Genomic DNA, 22,089 nt, shown 5'->3' on the forward strand with positions numbered 1-22,089 from the left:
AAACTTGTGAGAGATTTTAAACAATTATTGTCTGTGTAAATCTGACCAGTCCTTTGAAAAAAACATCATTTTTGTACTCTTAAAATATGTTCTGTGTATAAATTCATGTACTTTATTGATGGGAATAAAGGATTTTAGGGTATTTTAGATATGTGATCTTGCCATAAATAGACGCTTTTTTTTTTCCTATCTCTTTATTAATGATAATTGGCTCGGCAACTGTTTCAGTGGTAATTTCAAATAGTTACTGTGGAATTAACTCTTCACTGTGAAACATCAGCTGTCCACAGTTAAAAAACAAAGATAACTCAAATAATATTCTCAACTGCATGTACTAAAACAATCGCTTTATTGATAACCATTTCACTCTTTTTTAGATCAGAGAGGTAACAGTTAATAAACTAGTGATATTATTATATTCTGCATGCCAATGCAGAGGGAATGCAAAGGGAATCTAATTAGCTAGGTATACAATGCAAATTCAAAAGTAGCACCATGTATGTAAATCACACACCAGCGCAATAAAATTAGAATTTCAGGAGAAGAATGAACTGGTTAGTCAACATCTGTATTAACCATTTTATCATTGGCATACTGTAAAAGGAGGTTGCAGCCTATTACCAACTGCTCGTACCAGCTGCATCTGTGAATTACTGCTCCTGCATATCACCCAGTTTGGTATACCTGACAAAATGTTCAGATCAACTTTTGCCTATACAAACCAAAGGATTTTAGTGGTAAATAAAGAATACCTCATGTGGTAAAACGTAATGTGCTGATAGTATAGAATAATGATGCATTTAAAAATGTTAAATTTTGGTAATTTTTTTATTTTTTGTCTTTTAGAATTGTCTTTAGAGTTTTCTTTGCAATAAAAGATAAAGCATTTGAAATAGTTCTAACATACATGTACATTATAAATTAGCCATTTATCACCTGCAGAAATCAGTTTTTGAAAAGCTTTTTGGATGACCAGAAAGAGAGTTTTTCTGATCAATGGGGCAATACTATATAGACTATACCTAGGTATTTCTTAGCGCAGCAATCATTTTGTCTGATCCCTCTACTGGAAAGTCCCTATGGTTTTACCCATGGTCTTGTGGCGTTTTCTGAGCAACTGATAGAAATGAACAAAGGTTGGAGTAGTTTGAGGGAACTTGCCAGGCAGATGTCAACTATCCTTAACTGTACATAATTAAATTGTTGATTATCTGCAGTTAGGAAAAATTAACTTCACGGCCACTGCACTGCTTGCATGGGGGCAATTTACTACTTATTCATTTTGAACAAACATAGCAGTACATGCATCCCAGGAGCTTGTCACAAAATTGCTCATGTGAACCTAAAGCTTAAATGGTCACGGGTGTTGTTAATCTCTATGCTTTACCCTCCCTAGCAGTGTGAATATTAATTATTTTTAAATGTAAAAATGGTACATTTAAAAAAACGTATTATGGCACGCAGATGCCAGGCCAGCATCGCCAGGAGAAGAAGATGCCGGGCATCTCTGGAAAATGCAGTGGGCATCATTTACCAGGTAAGCTTTTTAAACTCCCTGGCGATTCCACCCCAAGTGTGGCTCAGGGTTACTGCTTTTGGTTTGGATAATTCACCCCGAGCCACACTAGTTTATAACTAAGCACACCTATTTATGCATATGTTAATATGTGGCCTTACATACATATGCTATATAAAGTAATATACCTGCCCTTTAGGGAACCACAATGCACAGATGTCAGTGTACTGTTCAAACATAGAGCAGGTACTTTACCTTATACTGATCCAGCACAGCTTTCAGAATCTTTGAAGAGGAACCACTATAATGATGCTGCAGAATGACATCACAGGCAGTCTTAGGAGATATTTGTTAAAGCTTCTTATCCTGTATATGTCTTGAATGGCTATGTTGTAAAATAGTATTATTTATGTGCAATACAAAGTTGTAAGCTTGTCTGAGTAGCTCTGCTTCTGTGGGTTTTTTTAAGTAATTTATATTCAGACAGTCTTTGATCAGCGCGTTTTCTGAAATCTGAAACACCTGCTGTGGATTAGCATGAGTAACACAGAGGTAGTTTCAATTTATCCAGGTAGGGAAGCTAAATCAAGTCACCAGAGCATGGATAGCTTTTGCTGTTTCTTTTGATCCCAATGAGAGTTCACGGGTTAGATAAAACAATAACTCAACAGTTAAACTCAATAAGTGAGACTTTTTTGGGGGTTATAAATCCATTTTAGTAATGTAAACAGCATACCATGTAAGAACATATATACATATATTGTACATTTTGTATTTTATACAGTCAGACCCCATAAAAAGTCTTTTGTGATGTAGCGTCTGTCCACATTAAAGACATCAGACATTACTGAAATTCTCTGGCTGCGGGCAAATGCTCCCTTTCAGGGGGTAACTGTTAATCCTTTGGGCAGCTAAGGTCACATGTGCAATTGCAGCAAGCGCTAGCTAGAGGTAACGCATAACCACCGGTAATGTACCATATACTTTCAGTGCAGGTAGATAGTAACAGCATGCTTGTGTGTAAGTTATACTTACAGGTATTTTCAAGAGGTGAGCTTCTTGACCTTCAATTTCCATATTCCTGAATATATCTGTTTTAAAATGCAAGCTTCTAGTGTACACAATTGTAATATAAAATTAAAACATTATATAAACCAAGCATGTGTGTTAGAATTGCCAATATTAATACTGTTTATTTCACCTTCCTATGCTATCTTAAGTTTGCTCTCCTAGAATTAATTCCTGACATATCCTGATATACACCAACATTAATACTGAGGAAATGGCAGAAATTATGTAATTAGTCTTCTGCCAAAAGGAGAAATTATTTCACTAGTTTATTTCCATAGGTGATCAGACTGCAACATATGGACCCTAAATATCATGTAGGTATAAATAACATACAGTGTGGTGTAGAACGGTGTTTAAATGTGATATATAGCATTGAGGTTTATGTGCATCTGCAAAACCATCTCTTGTAGGAGTGCAGTTACATTTTTTGGGTACAAGGACAGCCTCAACCTTGTGCAGTATGTGCCACTGCCATGTCACATGCCACAACCAATATGTAGTACCTGGAAACCATGCCCAGTTTTCACCAAAGCATGCTTTGTGAGTTGCATACCCATTATGACTATTCCTTTGTTCAACTTTAGTTGTCCAATGCAAGCACTTTCTGACAATATATTGCTCCTTAGACCAACCCTAGACCAATTTTTTTTTTACCCTTACACCGAGGCTCTGATAGGGATGTCAGAACTAACAACTGGTTATCCAGTGGCAAACTTGAGTGGGTAAACTTTTGTCATTTTGTATCTGTTGCACTTAAATGGTGACACTCCTTCGTTTTCTAGAGGCATCTGTTAAAAGCTAAGTAGTTTTCTAATTCCTATTGTGTATAAATATGAATATTTATGTAATGAGAGTTTTAAAAAGAGGAAAATTACATTTACTTATGGAAGTTTTAAACTTTTTCTTTGAAAAGATTTTCACCCCTTTTTTTACACTTTCAAAATGAAATTCCTCCAAGCTTTGTCAAAAGAACCTCACTTTTTTCAATCTTGGAAGACTAAAATGCAGTAACAAATGTCATGCCTTCTAGTAACATTCCTAGTGTTCACATGTAATTTGTAAATCTTTTATCTGTTATCCTTAATGTTTTATTGCTATCCTACTGAGTTTCTCCAAAAACCTCTATACACTTTACTTTCTTTGACTTACCACAAATGCATTCCCTTCCTTATCTATTTGTTTGCTGTACCTTAGGTCACTCAAGTTTTTGATTGGTCATCTTGGATAACCAATAGCTGAGACTTTTAGAAAACCATGAAGAATTATAACAATAACAATATCACTACATTAAAGCTATATATGATTGGTTGCTCTATTATTATTATCATTATTATTATTATTATTAATAGACAGGAGTTGCAACGTGCCAACATATTACTCAGCTCTGTACATTAAATAGGGTTTCATAAATCATACATTTAATTTTACATTTATTATATAGTGCAAAAAGTTTTGTTTTATATAATAATTTATTATATATCAATAAATAATATATAAATAATATTAGGTTTTATTATTACTATGAGGGCAAAGACAATGCTTAGTTGTTATATGCATTTTAATGTCCAGTGATCAAAACCATAACATGAAATCATGTTGTACAAAAAGATAAATAAATGACATTCTGCTAGGAATTCTTGTTACTGCAAATCTGGCATTTATTCTAAAATATTACAAAATGCATGAGTAAGAGAATGAATTATTCTGTTTCTTAAGCATATACAGGGAATTCTAATGAGTCTTTCACACAATTCTTAGCTTTTGCATATGAGTGGGGAGAATGGAGTGTACTTTAGTATGTGAATTCTATTCCCAGTTTGTACTTTTTCATCATACAATATGGGGAAAAACTATTTGTTAGTTTTCATACTGTATATTAAAATACTGTTATGATTCAGACCAGTGGTGTTTAAGTTATGATTATGTTTACTAGCAGATATGAGCAAATCAGCAGTCTGGTGAAACACATCTTTTTTTAGCAAGTCATATTTAAGTCCTAAATATGTGCATGCAAATGTGTCCAATTTTCTGTGAATTGTGCAGTTCACGAATTGTGTGAGATTCTCTACAGATCAAACAAACCTACATATTCATTTGATAATATTTCGCAAATCGTCAAGATCACAGTTTGTGAATCAGTATGAATCAATGCAAAAACTATCATAGTTCCTATTCAGTATTTTAATTAGGTTGTAAGCTCTTTTGGCCAGGGTCCTCCTCTCCACCTATGACATTGTTTGTATCTGTCATTCACAAGCCCTCTAATAATAATTACACATATACAGTATATAATATATATACAGTTTAATAATTTTATGTTTATAGTAATAGCACATTTTATAGTAAAAGAAGAGAGCCCACAAGAGGAAAGATGCAGAAGGGAGGGGCATCCAGTCATCTAGAGGAAATGAGTGGTTCCATAGCAAAGAACTTCTGAATAGTTCTTCTCTAAACAGGTACCTTCTAAACAGGTACCCTGGACTATGTCCTGCAAGTCTCATCCTAGAGATAATAAAGAAGAAAATGAACTGTGGCCTGAGGCTACTGAAGCCAGCAACATGTTGTCCCAGCCTTGTTTAGAGCCAGTGATTGCCTAGGTTTGCTGGATCACCCAGCTTCACTGATGAATGTGTATCTTCTCCAGCCTTTGGGATCTTTATTAAATCAAGACCTATGACTGTATTTCATTTCTCAGTCAATAACCAAAAACAAGTGTTCCAATGTAGTACCCTGACTTTATACAAACTTGGTCAAAGTCAGCCACTCCGAAAATACTAAAGTAAGATTTAGGCAACATTTTATTTAAGATTTACCTATGCTGCCAATCACTTTTTCATTTTGAAAATGCTAGTTATATGTTAATGCTTGAGTCTGAAAAATCAGAGTCATTGACATGACATACATATTAAAATATAGTTTCATCTTGCCAAAACAGACAGCTATCATTTCCTAATTGTAATATAGGCTTTTCTATTTTCTTATATCTACTGTATACTGTGCTCTCCCACCTCATAGATTATAAGCCCCATTGGGCAGGGTCATTATCTCCTCCTGTGTCATTGTTTGTACTTGTTATGTATGCAGGGTTGTCATCTGCAGCCCATAATTATTGTACAGTGCTGTGTGATATGTTGGTGCTTTACAAATAAAAGATGATAATAATAATAATAACTGCTTTCTTTGAAAGTAGGCTCCATGTATAATTAATGTAAATGTAAAAAGATTCCTAGTTTAGTTTATGTGTATTAGCGCAGGGCTTTTCGCTCCATGTGACCTTACACACCCTCCCATGTAGTCCTACAAATACGCTTCCCTCCAAATATATCAAAAATGCCTAAAAATTTGTAAAAAAAATGCACATTGTATACAATTTGGATGTTGCTGACAATAATAAAATAGTAAAAATGAATATATTAGCAACATCAAGTAAAATTATATTCCAGCATGCTGTACATACTCACTATAAGAATTTATCATTTATTTTTCAGATGTTTAAAGCATTTCCTGTATGCCTGGGCAGAATCTGGATTTTGAATGAAGGAGGTAGGTTTGTGAAAAATGTTACATTTTGTAGATTTAATTGTTTCTTGTAAATATGGCAAACTATGATCACATGACAATTTATGTCCCATGAACCAAAATCAACACTGAAGACTTTTACAAATATAAAACAATTCTTTATTAAAAATCCTGTATTTGCAGATATGATTTGAAATGAACTATTGGATTTTATGGTGGTGATTAGGGATGAGTGAGCGAGAATGTAAGCGAGAACGGCCTTCTGATTTGCCGAGAGGCAGAGCTCTCGCCGAACAGGAGGAAATCCTCTGCAATCCCCGGGCACTAGAGGTTAATTAACGTGATTGCAAATGGGGATTCCCAGGGCTGAATGCAGCTCTGGGAATCCTGCTGTTTTCATTTCCTCTTCCGATGGTTTCACGAAATCTGTTTGCCGAAATTTTGCGGATCCATTGGAAGTTTGAGGAAATTTCCGCAAGAATGCAAGAAGCATTCTCACTCATCCCTAGTGGTGATTTATACAAGACATACTTTGTGATAATTTATTTTTCTTGGCTCATAAAGGCAGGAAGTAGGTTTCCATGATGATGCAGATTTTTTGAAGATGTGCCTAGTTAGTAAGTATGTACTTGTGTTTTGATTTCAGTACAGGACTTTTTCACAGTGTGCAAAATTTCACCATCACCCCCAACAGAAAAACAACGCATCCCTTGGGGTGCTCACACTTCCCACCCCTTCTTTGTTTTCTTCACCCAGGCTTTAGGTTTGGATAACAGTCTAGTTGAAGTTTTAAGATGGGGGGGAGCTTTTTTAAATAAAAAAATAGGTAAAATTTTAAAGCACTTTATAGGCATGCAATGACCCTCTCAAAACTGAACTTTACTTCTTTTAACCATTTCTCCCATTGCAATGCCTGGCCCCCTTGCTGCTTATTAGTATATGGAGAATGCCCAGTTTACAACTTTCTGTAGAGCTCAGAAGAGGAGTTTTTATATGCAGATATTTGTACAATAACTGATTGATTTCTAATATTACTAAGCTACAGCTGTGTGTTCAATATTTTATGCAGTACTAACAGTTTCACTTTACCTTGCTTGAAAGATCAAGTACTTTAAATGCAAATAATCAGTCATTATGATCATTAGCATCTTCGGCATTACCATAACCCCTCCTTCCCTAAAGGCTTTCATTCCCTGTGCTCACACTTCACAGTAATTTTCTAACAAAAGTAAGCATTTTGCTTTCATATCACAATCATTGGTATATAGCATTCAGTGGTTAATGGCTTTTGTGATAATTCACATCTAATAATAACTGTAATGTCAATTTCACACGCATTTATTTTATTGTTTATTTAAATACTCAGTTACACTAAAGAGAAACACTTAAACAATAGGTCAATAACTTGAAGTGATTATAAACTGGAACACACTAAATACAAATACCAATAATATTGTCACAGACTTTTTACTTATGCCTACTTTAAAGGGTTAGGCTCTACTTGGCTTTAATTTTAGAAAGCTTTCCCTGCTTTTTTTTTTTTTTTTGTTGATCAAGATTTGCAAGATCTGGGTTGTGCATCAGTCAGAATAGGATCAAAACACATTTCCTCTCCTATTGGGAAACAAGCACTTTGTTGAAATATATCCTTCACGAGAGTGCTCTTGGGAAATCACTGTTTCACCGCAGAGTCGCATTTAGTGTGGTACAGTTTTCTTGCGGATTCCTGAGATGTGCACTTGAGATGGTTAAAACATTCTCTATTCTTTTTTTTCGAAATGTGAGCTATTCATTGCTGTCAATGGCTTTTTTAGCAGGAGTAGTTAATCAGAAGACGTGAAAGTACAAATCAGTACAAATCCTTTATCTCCTAAAAAACACACAACAATTTTTTTTTTTATTGTTTTGTACATTCAACTTGAATTATTGATCCTAAAAAGTAGTTATTGGTAAAACATAATAGACAATTTTCTGGTAACAATTTTTTGTACTGTCAGTTTTTTCCAATATTGCAGTTTTTAAGAGAAGGGAACAAAACAAATATCTTTTAATTATTTTCTTATATTCATACAACAGCACTTACATAGAGAGTTCATCAAATGTATTGAACATTGTGACAATAACAAGTATTACTGTATATTACAGTGTAGTAGGCTACAATATGTGGGTATACAAATAATAGAGCAGTCCAGAGGAGTTGGTGTTCGTTTAGAGTGGGAAGAGGGTAGAACCAGTCAGGTTTATATGGCTGTATTGCCTCACTTCCTGTCCTGGTGACCAAACAGAAAACTAATCAGTGCAATAAAGGTCTGCCTGCAAATTAAATATTGAGTACTCCTCTGTGCTGCTGCATGCCTCCCTATCCCAGCAGTAGTGAAAAAAACTGCTAGTAGACTACGACAGCTGAAGTCTACCAGTTGGATTTGCTGAGCCACTTATACTCTACATTGACAGATATAACATATGGTATTGACCGTATTGTATTGATCCCATTTAGTGCCAAATTTGATTGTCCATGTTTGACTTTATTCATTCCAAGCCCAATGACTAATATTCAGGTTTATTTGACACTTGAACATGAAGCCTATGCAACATACCTAAATTGGGAAATTCACTGAAGGTGTAAAAGACACAGTTCCATGTACTTCACAGTACAATAATTCTACAGGAATTTGTAGGAATGTAGGGGAAATTTTGATTTAAGTTCCACTTAGTAAAGCTCTTCACATTATATGTTTATGCAAAGTTCTTTCTAATGCTCAATTATCTGTACACCTTAAATTCCTTATCATGAACTTTTTTGCTCATTTTTAGTGTTGGTCGAATAGCTCACTATTCAATTCGACAGCTATTTGATGAAATAGTGAGAAATTCTCTGGGTGATCAAATGACGAATTCGAACACCATTGAAGTCAATGGTGCAAGAGTTCAGGTCTTTTAATGGCTGCAAGAGCAATCAGATTACTCTTGCAGCCCTTTACTAGTTGTATGTGTTGTTGGATAGAGTTTCTCCATCCAAGAATACATAGTACAGTGCTGCAGCAACAATTGCTGTTGCCGCGCTGTGCTACTACTATGTATTCTTAGATAGAGAAACTCTATCCCCATTCATCACCTGTAGTGACCAGAGATCATAGTGGAACTGCAGAGGTAATCTGCAGTTCAGTTTCCCACGTGACGTCACAATGGAGCTAAACTGCAGATTACCTTTGCAGTTCCACTACAATGTCCAGGCACTACAGGTGATGAATGGAGACAATTCCCCATTCATCACGTATAGTGCCCGGAGATCCCGCAATGACAGGAGGATTCCCATGGCTGCACAGCCGCGAAAAACATAATGTCATTGTGAGAAAATCTTTGTGAAGTCATTGTGGGAAAAAAAAAAAGTTAAAAAAACACAAACATTCAATAATTTACTTTAAAATTATTATTATTTTTTTTAAACACATTTTTTACATTTTTTTCCCAGAATCTTTACCGTTGAATTCTGTGTTTTTCGGGTTGGGTCTATCCAAAATTGAACAGCCTTATTTGGGTCGAATATAAGGACAACCTGAATCCAAACACCAACACTACTCATTTTTTCGCTGCAATTTGACGATGGGATATTTTTGAGCAAATTTTACTTTAAAAAAACAAAAAACAAACAATTTCAATGTAGTAATAAAAGAGTTAAATGTCACACTAAAAGCTTTTGAAAATTCTAATTTTTGCAAGTGAAATGCAACCTTTGAACACAATATTGTCATCACATTGCTGGGGATGTCAGAGGGTCCCATAGGAACATGTCATTATCATTGAATGATAATAGTAGTTTTCAGTCTATTTAAACATAATTTGTAGATTCCTAGGTAGGATTCCTCGACAATAGCAATATATTGATAAATAGATTGAATTATACCATTACTGGAACTTTAAGGAGATGTAAATATTAAAATAAATACAGACACGCACATGTACAGATAAAATAATCTATTTAACAGTGTTTTCACCCATAATCCATACCTTTTTTTTGTTAGGATTGCCATATTTTTCTATTGAAAACATTGATAAATAGGAAAAAATAAAAGAAAATGGTAATTTAACATTTTTTCTTTTATTGGCTACACTGGGTATTGCAAACAGATACTGGTTGCACAGTGCAAGCTTTTTGCAAGGAGTGCTGGCAGGATGCTCATTTAGCTGAACTTTCCTTATGGACTTATAATTGATGTTGGAGTTGCTGAAGCAAATGTTTAATCTCAGAAGCAAGTCATTTATAGCAGTAAATTATATTGTTGTAGTCCCACTGCACTGACCCATTCTTACTAACTTCAAGCACAAACTGGCAATGTAAAACTATTAACAAAGAATTCAGAAGGCTTCTGGCATTGGTTTATTTGCCCTACAACTTAGGTCTTGCAGCTGTAGTCTGGGATAGAAGATAGAAGCAAATATTTCAGTCCATCATTGTCCACCCCCCTTCTAAGTATCTGTTTTGAGTGGATTACCTGTAAAAACATTTGCATGGCAAATTTGGGTGCGTAAGTACTACTAATAATTTAATTTCAATTCATCCCCAGGCTGAAACAATGTATTTTGTCTTTAAATGTGCATAAAATAAGGCTGTAAAGAAATAGTTACAGGGGATGGATTAAACATATTGTAATTGGCAGCATTCACCATGTCTACATTTATATACTACCTATTCTGTTTAAGATTTACCATATAGGCTTTACAGATTTAACTTGGTATTAAATGCTAAAAGGACATCCTGAAATACTCTAGTAAACCCTTACAAAATCATTTTGACATATGTATTTAAAATTTTCAAGGATTATCCAAAAGTTAAGTTATATGGATGGATTATTATTCTAGTGAATCAACTTGTTAATTACTTCTGCCACAAATGCAGACCGAGTAAAATCCGATTAATTTTCCATGTACAGTAAGTTGCTCAAAATGTGTTTCACAGATAATTACTGGAATACATTCAAGATAATAACTAAAATAATTGAAGTCGCTTCCCATACAATGCTTGGCTGCTTGAATAATGTTTATCCTAGAAACTTTGATAAATCTTTTTTGAATATGCCTGAAAAATGTTACTGGCATAGTCTCGCAGTTAAAGAACAACTGTCCTCAGGAAAATATACAGAGTTCCATTGCTTGGTATGTGCCTAAATTACTGGTTGTCTGGTTGCCTCATTACCCTTTCACCTGTAAACCAATTGTGGTTTTATCTGGAATACTATAGTTTGTAGTTTGGTTACCTAGTGGTTGAACTTAATGGACTTATGTCTTTTTCAATCTGACTAACTATATAACTATGTAAGAAATCAAGAGTTCCGTGTGTCCTGGTAAATAGTTGTTTAGGGTCAAAGAGAAAATATTGAAGCAATTGGATCAGCATTACAGCCCAGACCCCTAAGTTTAAGCCCTCTAAAAGAGGTGAACACATCAAGGGAGGAGTCCTGCTTGGTTGTAAGAATGTACCCTAAAAAACATAATATCATGTCAGCCACTGCCACCAGGGGCTTTCCTGGCATATGTAGGATGTGCACTCCTACATATGTACCTGTGTCCATGAAAGAGATCTGTCCATTCTAGCAGTACTTAATCATCCCGGTGGCAAAGGCTGGCACATTAAGGAGCCTACTACTCAGTCTTTTGACTTCTCCTGAATTTTGCACCTTGACCCCTGATTGAATGGAATCTGTGTAAAGCTGCATGTGAACGCAGCTGCTATGCCTGTGATAGAGAAGTGGTTGCTAATTGCAAGGGTGTGCATTTTGTTATTAATTTTCAGGTGCTGATCTTAGTATTTTTTGACTATTTGCTGCCTGGATAAAGCACTGTGTTGTTTTCTCCTTACCATGATTATTCTGACTCCCTTGGATTTTTGAGTTGGGTGGCTGACTTTCTGTGCTGTAGTTTTGACTTGTTCTCTTCCATCCACATACCCTTTGAATTCTTTGTATTACTCAGCTGGCTGACCAATCTCCAGTGTTTGACTTGTGACTTTTTCTTTTCTGACCACAAACTATTTTACATTTTTGAACAATCCACTCAGTACTTTGCCTTCCATGTATGAACTTTGCCTAACTCACCTTTTGTTGTTTTCTCCAAACCTTGTCCTTTTTCATGGCCATGCCCACCTAAAAGGTTCCCTGACAACCCTTGCCCCTTCTCAGACAGCATCTCTTGTATCCCCTGAAACCAAGTTCTGGGAGGAACCAAGTGCTAGGATGGTACAACTAACCTATCCAAGGCTGAGCTGGTTTAAAGAAAGGAAACATTTCCAGCAGTGTGCAGCCTGAAATGATCCCCATCTTTAACTTTCACCTGTGGGGATTGACTTAAGGAAGCTCCATCTGGTACAAAGCTAATCTAGTGGCTAACAGTCCAAAAAATGCTTTTTCAAAAAAAAATCTGAATTTAGAGACAAAATACTACATTTATTATAAGTGTCCATTAAAATATTATTATTCAGTAAATATTCATTCAATAATATAATATAAAGTAACTAAGGTAGACCTCTTAAGGTAGTCCTGAATAGCAATAAAAACATGTTGAAATCCTTTCCTACACTGTCCAAAATGTGCTTGGCTGCATTTATGCTTCAGCTTCAGAATATGTGGGTAAACTAGTTGTTAACCATTGATACTACAATAGTATGAATACAAGGATTATTAAATGACATTGCTTGTAATGATTTCTTACTTCTAAACTACTATGGAATTGTAGACCATGTTTTTTTTTTCATGGGTTTTTGAAGGTGCTGGGGTTTCATTTATTACATTCAAAAGTATAATGGCATATATACATAATGCTTATCTGTTTTTCTAATACGGATCTGTTATGATTGGACAGTAAATGTAGGTGTTAAAAATGTTTATTAATATTTACTTTAAATGTTAAATTTATAGACTTGATAAATGTTAAAATATTTCATTTATTGTAACAGAATGAATAAAAGATATCTGCAGAAGGCAACAAAGGGGACAATTCTTATGATAATATTTATTGGAACCATTTGGGGAAAGCTGACAACTGGGGCTATTCATCAAAGAAGTAAGTTATACTTTGACGGTTTCTTTTTTTTTAATGTAAATTGTAAGATGTAAAAGTTGTACATAGACCTAGGCAGCTACGTTTAAGTCTTTATTGCTGTTAAGTGCTTTAAAGCCCAACAATACATTTTTTTGGAAACTGTCTTTAGTTGATAAAATTCTGCTGTTAATTAAAAAAACAGATGATTAAGCAGTGAGCACCTGGGACTCTTGTGTTTTACAATTTGCTTTAAAGCTCATCTAGTATAAGTAAAAATAAATAAATACAAACATGTACCCCACCAATTGTACCAATAACAAATAAATCTGTTGCTTCAGTAATGTACTAAAAAGTAGTACTTTGATTATTGATGTGTGTATTTAGGATGCAGTTTTTAAATTCTGCAGTAACACAATTCTAAATGTGCATTTTTTCTTAAAAATATATGTGGAATTTATACTTAGATATAACTATTATATTATTATATTATTCTACAGTGTATTAAGGTGTGTCCTCCAGGGTTGAGGGTCTTAGAGCCCAAGATGCCCTTTAGACAAAGTGTGACAGTTTGCATGGAGAGACAAGTAAGTTGTGGCTCCATGCTTCAGTCAGTGAGTAGGGATAAAGAGGAGCAGTACTAGCAGGAACGTTCTTAGGCTGTCATGGTAAAGAGAGATTATCAATTTCTGGTATTGATTTATCATTAACCACCTGGGCGTTTCACTGATGTCTGGATTTCTGTACCAAAAGCAGTACACTGTTTTTCATTAATTTTTTTTTTTTAATTGTAGTTCTGTAACTTACAGGAATATGTCCAAACAAGGGTCTAGTAGATATCATGAAAATAATAAAGTTTGAAACACACAATCATGTAAAAAAAAACTTAAACAAGAATGCATAAATAAATAAAAAATACTGAAAATGCAATAATTCGGTATACTGTATAGTAATATATTTTTCTAAAACACCTCCCTAGTGTGGTAAATTTTAAAACAGTCCAACGTCAAATACCAATAGACAAAACCACATAAATATATTTTGTATTATATTGTATTGGATTTAATACAGGACTTGGTATTGAATCCAATACAAAATATTTAAATTTCCCGCTACGACCCCCGTCAATGGGAGTATGCACTGACATCAACAGGAATCACAGGGGGACGCGTACGCGAAAGCTGAGCGTTTTAATTCTTTCCGTACTTCCATGCAAAAAGCGTTACATTTTTTGCATGGAAATTTATTTGATTGTAGGCTATAATTCTTAGGCATAACTCCCCGAAATATGTCCAACATTTATTAAGAGAGAAGACATCTCCGGAGAAGCTGTGGGGACAAGGTAAACGCTTTTAGCAAGTTTTCTTACCCCGAACCAGACTCGGGGTAACCGCCCAGGTGGTTAACAAAATTGTCCATAGCAGGAGCGATAACAAATGACACACTCAATACACAACAAAATCAATAAAAAACTAAAAACTGTCTACCGTGCAACTAACAGCCTTTTCTCCACACTCAAGCCAAAATGGCACACAAGAATCTGAGCCCAGAGGGAGCTGCACGTTCAACCCTTTCTGCAGACTAAATACCTTCAACAGAAAGTTTGCAGCTCTTCCCACCTGCTCCTTAACCCCTCACCCTGGATCAGTCTCCTCAGTCTCCAGGAGATTACAGCTGCTTCTATACAACTCTTCTGTGAACTATTGAAGGAGATTAGAGCCACCATTCTAACTCCCTAAGACAATAAATAGATGATGATGATACCACCATTCTAGAGGGCTGTAAGAGTGATAGGAAAAGTTAATATTAGGCCTGCAGGGTGCTGTGATGGCATTGTATCAGGAAGTGGCTCCAGAAATATTGGTGGAACATCAAAATATACCCCTAATCCACAGAGCTTTGGGTTGTAGACTCCCAAGGCTGTCCCTGAAACATCGTCTTTAGGTTCTATTACTTTTAATCCAAAAAAAAAACATTTGATTCAAGCAGAATGAAAGAAAGACAAGTTGGTTTAGAAACACCCCTATCAACTATTTTATAAATAGCTCCTATCACTGTCTTAAAAAAGAAGATCATTCAAGCCCTATCTCTAGTCAATACTGGCTGAGAAGACCACCTTCTGATGGGCGTCTCTATTTGGGCTGATCCTTTATTGCTGCAATGAGAATCAAATCAACTATCATGAAGTACTTACATTATTAGAAAACGTGCCTAATGCTTGGTTCCTTCTCACAATGACCGTGATTTAATAAAGCTCTCCAAGGCTGGAGAGGATACACTTTCATGAGTGAAACTGGGTGATCCAGGAAACCTGGAATGGATTTCCTAAAGGTCATTAGCTATTTGTTTGCAAAGGTTTTCAATCCTGGACCAGATCTATTCCAGGTTTGCTGAATCACCCAGTTTCACTGATGAAAGTGTACCCTCTCCAGCCTTGAAGAGCTTTAATAAATCAAGTCCAATGTATTTGGTTTGGCTTAGTAATGCTATACAGATGTCTTATTTGCCTAAACTTCCCTAATATGTTACAGCCCTACCCATGCGTCTTGCAAATTAATTTTTTGAACAGTGAAAGACACAAGTCAATAAACCTACCGAATTGTGGAGGATGGATATCATATTAGAAACTTATATCTAGATATATAACTCAGTGAGACCTAACACTGCACCTGACTGACAACACTTTACACAAGAGAAGCCCTGCTGCGGATTTAATATTATATTATATATCACATCCAAAATCAATATAATGGATTTCAGTCTCCTTGAAGCCCAAATACTCCATTCTCAAACACTCACACACACCTAGGCCATACCTTGGTGTTATATTTTGGTAAACCAATTTTTCCTTATATTTTCCTTGCAAACATTGTTTGCAGTCACTAACTAGGATGGAAAGTCCAGGTCAATTCACCTGGTGGTTATGTAATTGACATTATAGTGTTTATAAAATGTATAATCTAAATAGTAAAATCTCATTTCAGTGTTTACAAAAAACAAAACCTATTTCTAGAGAATACCTCACGTACCTCCTCCTTAGACATTTCCTGAATCCCTGACAGCTAGAAATTCTGCTTTCTATCCCTCGCAAACTTGAGAGCTACTGCTGGGACAGCCCCTTTCTCCCTCTAAATTCACAAACTCACACTTACAGCTTTCATCTCATACAGTATGTAATAGCTTTGGAAATGTGTAAAATATGCCTGGGACAAATACTTAACATCCTACCTAAAATAATTTGGAAAGTTTGTTATGTATAGTTAAATGCTCCATCAGTATTATTTACTAAACAAACTCATACAAAACATTGTTCTTTTATTACCTAATCCTAGCAAGAATGTCCAACTGCCTCCAAGGATGATAGACCCTGGACACCATATCCCATTGTCTAGCATCTTTTGGATAAGAATATTTTCTGTATATATAAACTCTTACTTACATGTCATAATTCTCAAAATCCCTTGGGAGGCCATTCTTTTCCTAAAAAGGCTTGGATCCCCATTCAACATATTCAGTACTATATTCATATTCAACATATTCAGTAATATCCCCATTCAACATATTCAGTACTTCTCCCTCTCTTGGCTCCCAAGTCGTACACAATAAACATTACATTATAGTAAAGAAATTCTGAAAACTAAAAAACTGACAGCCATTCTCTTCCATGTTTCAAACTCATGTTTCTCTCATTTCAGGGCAGTGACTAAAAGTAAAATAAAGATAAACACAATTGCTCAGTAGAATGCTTTTTCAAAATCAAGTCAGCAATTGCAGCTTCCCTGTTTATATGCTGACAAATTCCTTGTAAATCTTGTTACACTTAAGATTGCATTTTATTTAGAACCCCAGCTAGTGACAATTAGAATCTGCTGGTAAAAATGTCCGCCTTATTTCGTGAAGTAATGGGCACATGATTACATACACCGATGGCTCAACTTTGTAATTTTCAGAAAGAACTGACATGTGATGGTTTATCTTGCAATGTGTACAAAAAATACTATTTATGGTTCCCTGAAAATCCTAATCATTTAGTTAGTGACACTAGCAACATATTATGCCAACATGAGCCTGCCTTGATAGCTTTGATTTGTCTAAAAAAAGGTTAATTATACAGTAGGGACAATGATTAGGATCCTACACTGGGAGCTAGCATGGTCTCTCTTTTAGAATCTAAATGCAAGTATTGTCTGTTGTTATTTTCATGGCCCATATGCTGATTTATGCTTTTGTTTTTAATATCATTAGCATGTTTCTGAGCATAGTAGGGTTCCAGGGTATGTTAAACTTGAGAACTTTTATATACAGAAATAAAAGAATATGTGAATTTTAGGCAGGAAGAATAACGAGAAGAAGCATTATAATTGTCTTTTTTTAAATCATGTTCAACAGTTTGTTTTTCATACCTTTTGCAATTAGTAGCAAATCTGCCACCTTATTGATAGGGAAGATTTAATGTCCACAGTACCAAAGCCTAATTGGAAGCAGATGACTTGTTACATTGTAAACTATCTTACCTTTTCCTTCATATCTGGGTAGATGATTAAATATTAGAAACAGGGTGCAGTTTAGACAGAGAGAACTTTGAAAATATGTAAACCCTAACTTTGTCCATGCGAGGCACAGAGTGACTGGCTGGGTTAGGCACAAAACACTGTGCTGTAACCCAATCTTATTTAGGAGTCTTTCAACAGTCTGACTTTTTCTGTTCACTTTTTATTCAATTAGATATTTTCCTAATAATGTCCATTTAGGACTCATTGTGAAGATCATTGTTAAGCAAGTGTTGTCTTAGCAATCAGTTATGGTCCAGTTTGCTAAGTACCAAGTTTAGCTGTTGTTCAAAGTCACTCCAGCTCTCGAAAATGCCTAACTTGTTACAAGTTATTTATTGTTAACAAGTCTTAGTGGATGGCCAAACTTGTCACCCGTTCACCCTAACAGCAAGGTGAAGGTGTACTTAGAAGGTGTGATGCCATGTGGCCACACTTTATTACACCTATTCTGGCTAAATTTTCATAGGAATATGTGTAGAAACTATGTAATCCAATGAGTCCAAATGCTTTGGACTTGTGGCTCCACAGAATGTACCAATATAGAGGAACTCTAACCACCAAATGTATGCCTTTAAAGTAGAAACTGATGCTGATACACTCACAATGTTAGGGTAGGGACCCCAATAATTCAAACTCATTCTAAACATCTTCTAAACTTTGATAGAGATACTGTTGAAGGCCATTAGCAACAGACATGTGGGTTTATTCACTAAAAGAATGTTAAGCTTCCCTTATATAGCAAAGTTGCCTTATACAGCAAACATTATGTGTGTGTGTGTGTGTAAATATATATATATGCTCTACGAAATGTAAACACATTTTTAATCCTTTAAATGTATTTACTCAAAATCTGATCTGGTTATGTGCCATGTATGAAACCTGAAATTTATTAGCTTTCAAAAGTTGTTGAATTGGATTCTCTTCCCATGCTGTTTTGCAAGTGCAGCTGAGAGTATCCATAAATTATTGTGAGTGCAATTGTTCATAAATGTCAAACATGAGAATACCAAAGCTTTTTATTAAAGTATTTGAAGCTTATGTCAACTTTCCATATTTTTAGAAATATATGCTAGTTGGTAAACCAATCATTTTTGAGCACATCATTGAATAAATCCTATAAAGCTGAATGTTACTTTAAATATTTTTTTATTTTAGAAAGAGTTTTATTATCCAAATAAATCCACAGGTAAAGCACACAACAATTATAATAGATAAATGTGCATTGCTGATCACAGGACTTTTGACTTTATTTATATTTTCTATATTAACTTTTTTTATAATTTTCTTATCTGAACTTTTGCTCACAAATTCTGAATTGCTGCGTGACAAAACATTTCTTGTGACATTCAAAATATCAAGAATCACTTGACATTTTGTGAATGTGGGTGCAACTAGTCTTTGAAGCCAAATGTCTACACCAATGCAGTATGCAGTGGTTAACTTGACAATACCTATATGAATAATATTCCTACCTACATTATTGTACATTGCTGTTTCAGGACATGATATGATTTTATTTGATGCAATGGCCCTAATTTATTAAAGCTCTCCAAGGATAGAAAGAATACACTTTTATCAAAGAACCTGGGTGATTCCACAACCCTGGAATAGATTTGTTAAAATTAATTAGCTATTTGGCAAATGTTTTCAATCCTGGACTAGATCCTCTCCAGATTTTCTGGATCACCCAGGCTCACTGATGAAAGTGTATCTTTTACAGCCTTGGAGAGCTTTAGTAAATCGGGCCCACCGTTTTAATAATTACAATGGGCCTGATTTATTAAATCTCTCTAAGGCTGGAGAAGATACACCTTTATCAGGTAATCTGAGTGATCCAGCAAACCTGGATCATGCCATATGTATCTCTCAACGTTGTGAGACAACTTATGGGAGTAATTAGTGGAAGGGTGGGCTTAAACATAATGAGAACAGGGGAAGATTTTGACACTGGAGGTATTTTAGGCAGTGATTCTGTGAATAGGTCTGAATTTCAAGAATCACTATAGCTATGAGAGACTTTAATTACCGGAGGTTGCTATATTTTGTAAGTGAAGTGCCCAGGTTCCTCTCCTTCTACCTCACTAATGTGGCCTAGCTAGAAATTTGGCAATTGCCAGGTTTATTTTATAAAACAATGTACATTTAAATAGGGTTGAAAAGTACTTTTAAAATGGAAAAATGGTATTAACAAAAAGCAGTGATCATAATTAAGTGACTGGGTGCGAATCAGTGAACACTCCCCTCCATACACACACACACACACACACATTGGAATTTCATTAGCTGTCATAGCTTAATTTCTATGTTTTTGTTGTTCTCACAGATATTCTGTTCATGGATTATCTGAACTTCATTATTATTGTTCCTATTTATTTTTTTAGAGTAGAGCTAAAAGTTAAATAAAAATGCATTATGGAGTAATACAAATTTACAAAGTGGGTTCTTTTTAATACATTTTCTGAATAGTGGCAAAAGCATACCTTTAAAAAGACTTCCAGAACCCCGTTTTGCTCACAAACTTTAATATGGTGACACACCATATTTTTCTACCAGAATGACGTGGTACCACAAATTGTGTCCTCCGAGTATCTGAAATGTGATGAGATAATGCAATCAAGTGGTTTAATCAACAGGATCACATAGCTTCTCCCTCTTATTCAGTATAATATGAAATAATACATTTACAGTATGCTTTTTTACCTACATGTTGCTTCTTCTACGGTGATCATTAGTTTGGTTTAATCAGAAGAAAGCTAAAGGTTGTTTAAAATGCATTTCTTTCTTTTATTCAGCCAAGGACAGGTATAGTCCACTCTCATATGTTGAATTAGAACTCTGTTTGCCCAAACTCACAGTTTGATCTGATGTCAGAATAGCTCTTATCTGAGTCAGAATAAACTACAATCCGAACTATCCAACCACCACCAATAGGAGGGGAAAACACTTGATAACACCCTCCCATCATACCTCCCTTTTTTAATTATCTAATTGAAAACTGTCTATTAACTAACTAGAGCTGATGTTTATTAGATCTAGTATGTGGACATTGAGTTTTAGTTCTAAGAAACTTCAAACACATTGTGAGTGAATTACTCAAGCCAGCAATTGACACTAACGTTCTTTTTTTCCTATGGATATTAAGTAAAAAATATTTATTAATATTTATTAATGTGCACACTTGATACAGTAAAAATGTTAACTTTCCTGTTTATAGCAATGTTTCAAATACAATTTGGTAGCAAGGGTGGAAGAGTTATTTAAAATGAACTCAAGGATTTTTTATAATATAGTATGTTATATTGTGATGATATAACAAAAGTAAATGACATTGAAAACATAATATAAACCAAGAAATATAAAGTATATTTGCATACAAACAGTAAGAAGCCTTTTTCTGCATGTCCTTGGCTCTTTGATAAGGTTTTCCAACCTTTTATACACATACATGATATAATGATATATGCTAGTGAATTTTTTAACACATTCAGTTTTCCACATCAATATAAATTACACTTATTCCATATATTCAAAAGAAATGACAAGTTAAAATTGCCCATGTAAAATTAGTAAATAAGTTTTATATTTGGTCATTTTATTTTACTGTGAAAGAAAATAGCTCATTTTCACAGTATATATGAACCTTAACTTAACTGACATGACTCAAAGCAGACTTATGCCTTTCACTGCTGAGAATTCTACAATTCCCAACCATACTGACTTTAAAACACATCATAATTTCAACAGCCTGTTGTGCCTCTGGGGATCTTTGATTGCACACCAGTGGCTGTTGTTTCCGTAATGATGATGAAAGTGTGTTCTGGTTTTAGTAACAAATAAGGGAAAAAATAGAATAAAATTTAACCAATTGAATATGTCTCATAAACTGTGTTGCACTGTTCCTAGCATCTTGGATTGAAAAGAACATATCACAGAACAGAGTTGAGCTTATTTCAGTAACAAGCAATTCAGATGTTTTGTTTTCAGTATTGACAAGGCATCAAATTCCCAAGCAGCCACAAGTCAACAGAGATATTTTGCACCTGTCTGGCTTATGGTAATGAAATGTGAACATATTGCAGTGTTGCTTCTTGTAAAATCACAGCTTCATATTATATGAGATTTTTAAATTTGCATAATAGGTGTCAGTGATGTTCAAATAAGATTTAAAATGTGACTCTAATAAAACTGCATTTCAGGGTATATATATAATTCTAAAGAGCAGAGATATGCAAACTTCTCAAAATGTGAAAACTCATTTTAAAATATTTGCATTAACAAGTTTTTCTCTACTATTTAAAAGACTTTTATTGTGTTTTCTGTGTAACATAAGGGTACATTTACCTCTTTTTGACCTATTCCTTTTGTCTGTGGCTAGAGCCCATGGTCCCTTTTTATTTT

General features: G+C 34.8%; 1 long non-coding RNA gene across 1 annotated transcript in view; it reads left to right on the top strand.

Annotated features, from left to right (window-relative positions):
* The window catches only part of LOC140322103 (uncharacterized), an 86,481-nt gene extending 73,319 nt beyond the window's left edge, over positions 1-13,162 (top strand). Inside the window, exons 2-3 of the long non-coding RNA XR_011919137.1 lie at positions 6,076-6,130; positions 13,056-13,162. This is a non-coding gene — a long non-coding RNA (uncharacterized lncRNA). The remainder of the gene's footprint in view (positions 1-6,075; positions 6,131-13,055) is intronic.
* The last annotated feature ends 8,927 nt before the right edge of the window (positions 13,163-22,089 follow it).

This window comes from Pyxicephalus adspersus, chromosome 2 (assembly GCF_032062135.1).
Source record: "Pyxicephalus adspersus chromosome 2, UCB_Pads_2.0, whole genome shotgun sequence".
Lineage (NCBI taxonomy): Eukaryota > Metazoa > Chordata > Amphibia > Anura > Pyxicephalidae > Pyxicephalus > Pyxicephalus adspersus.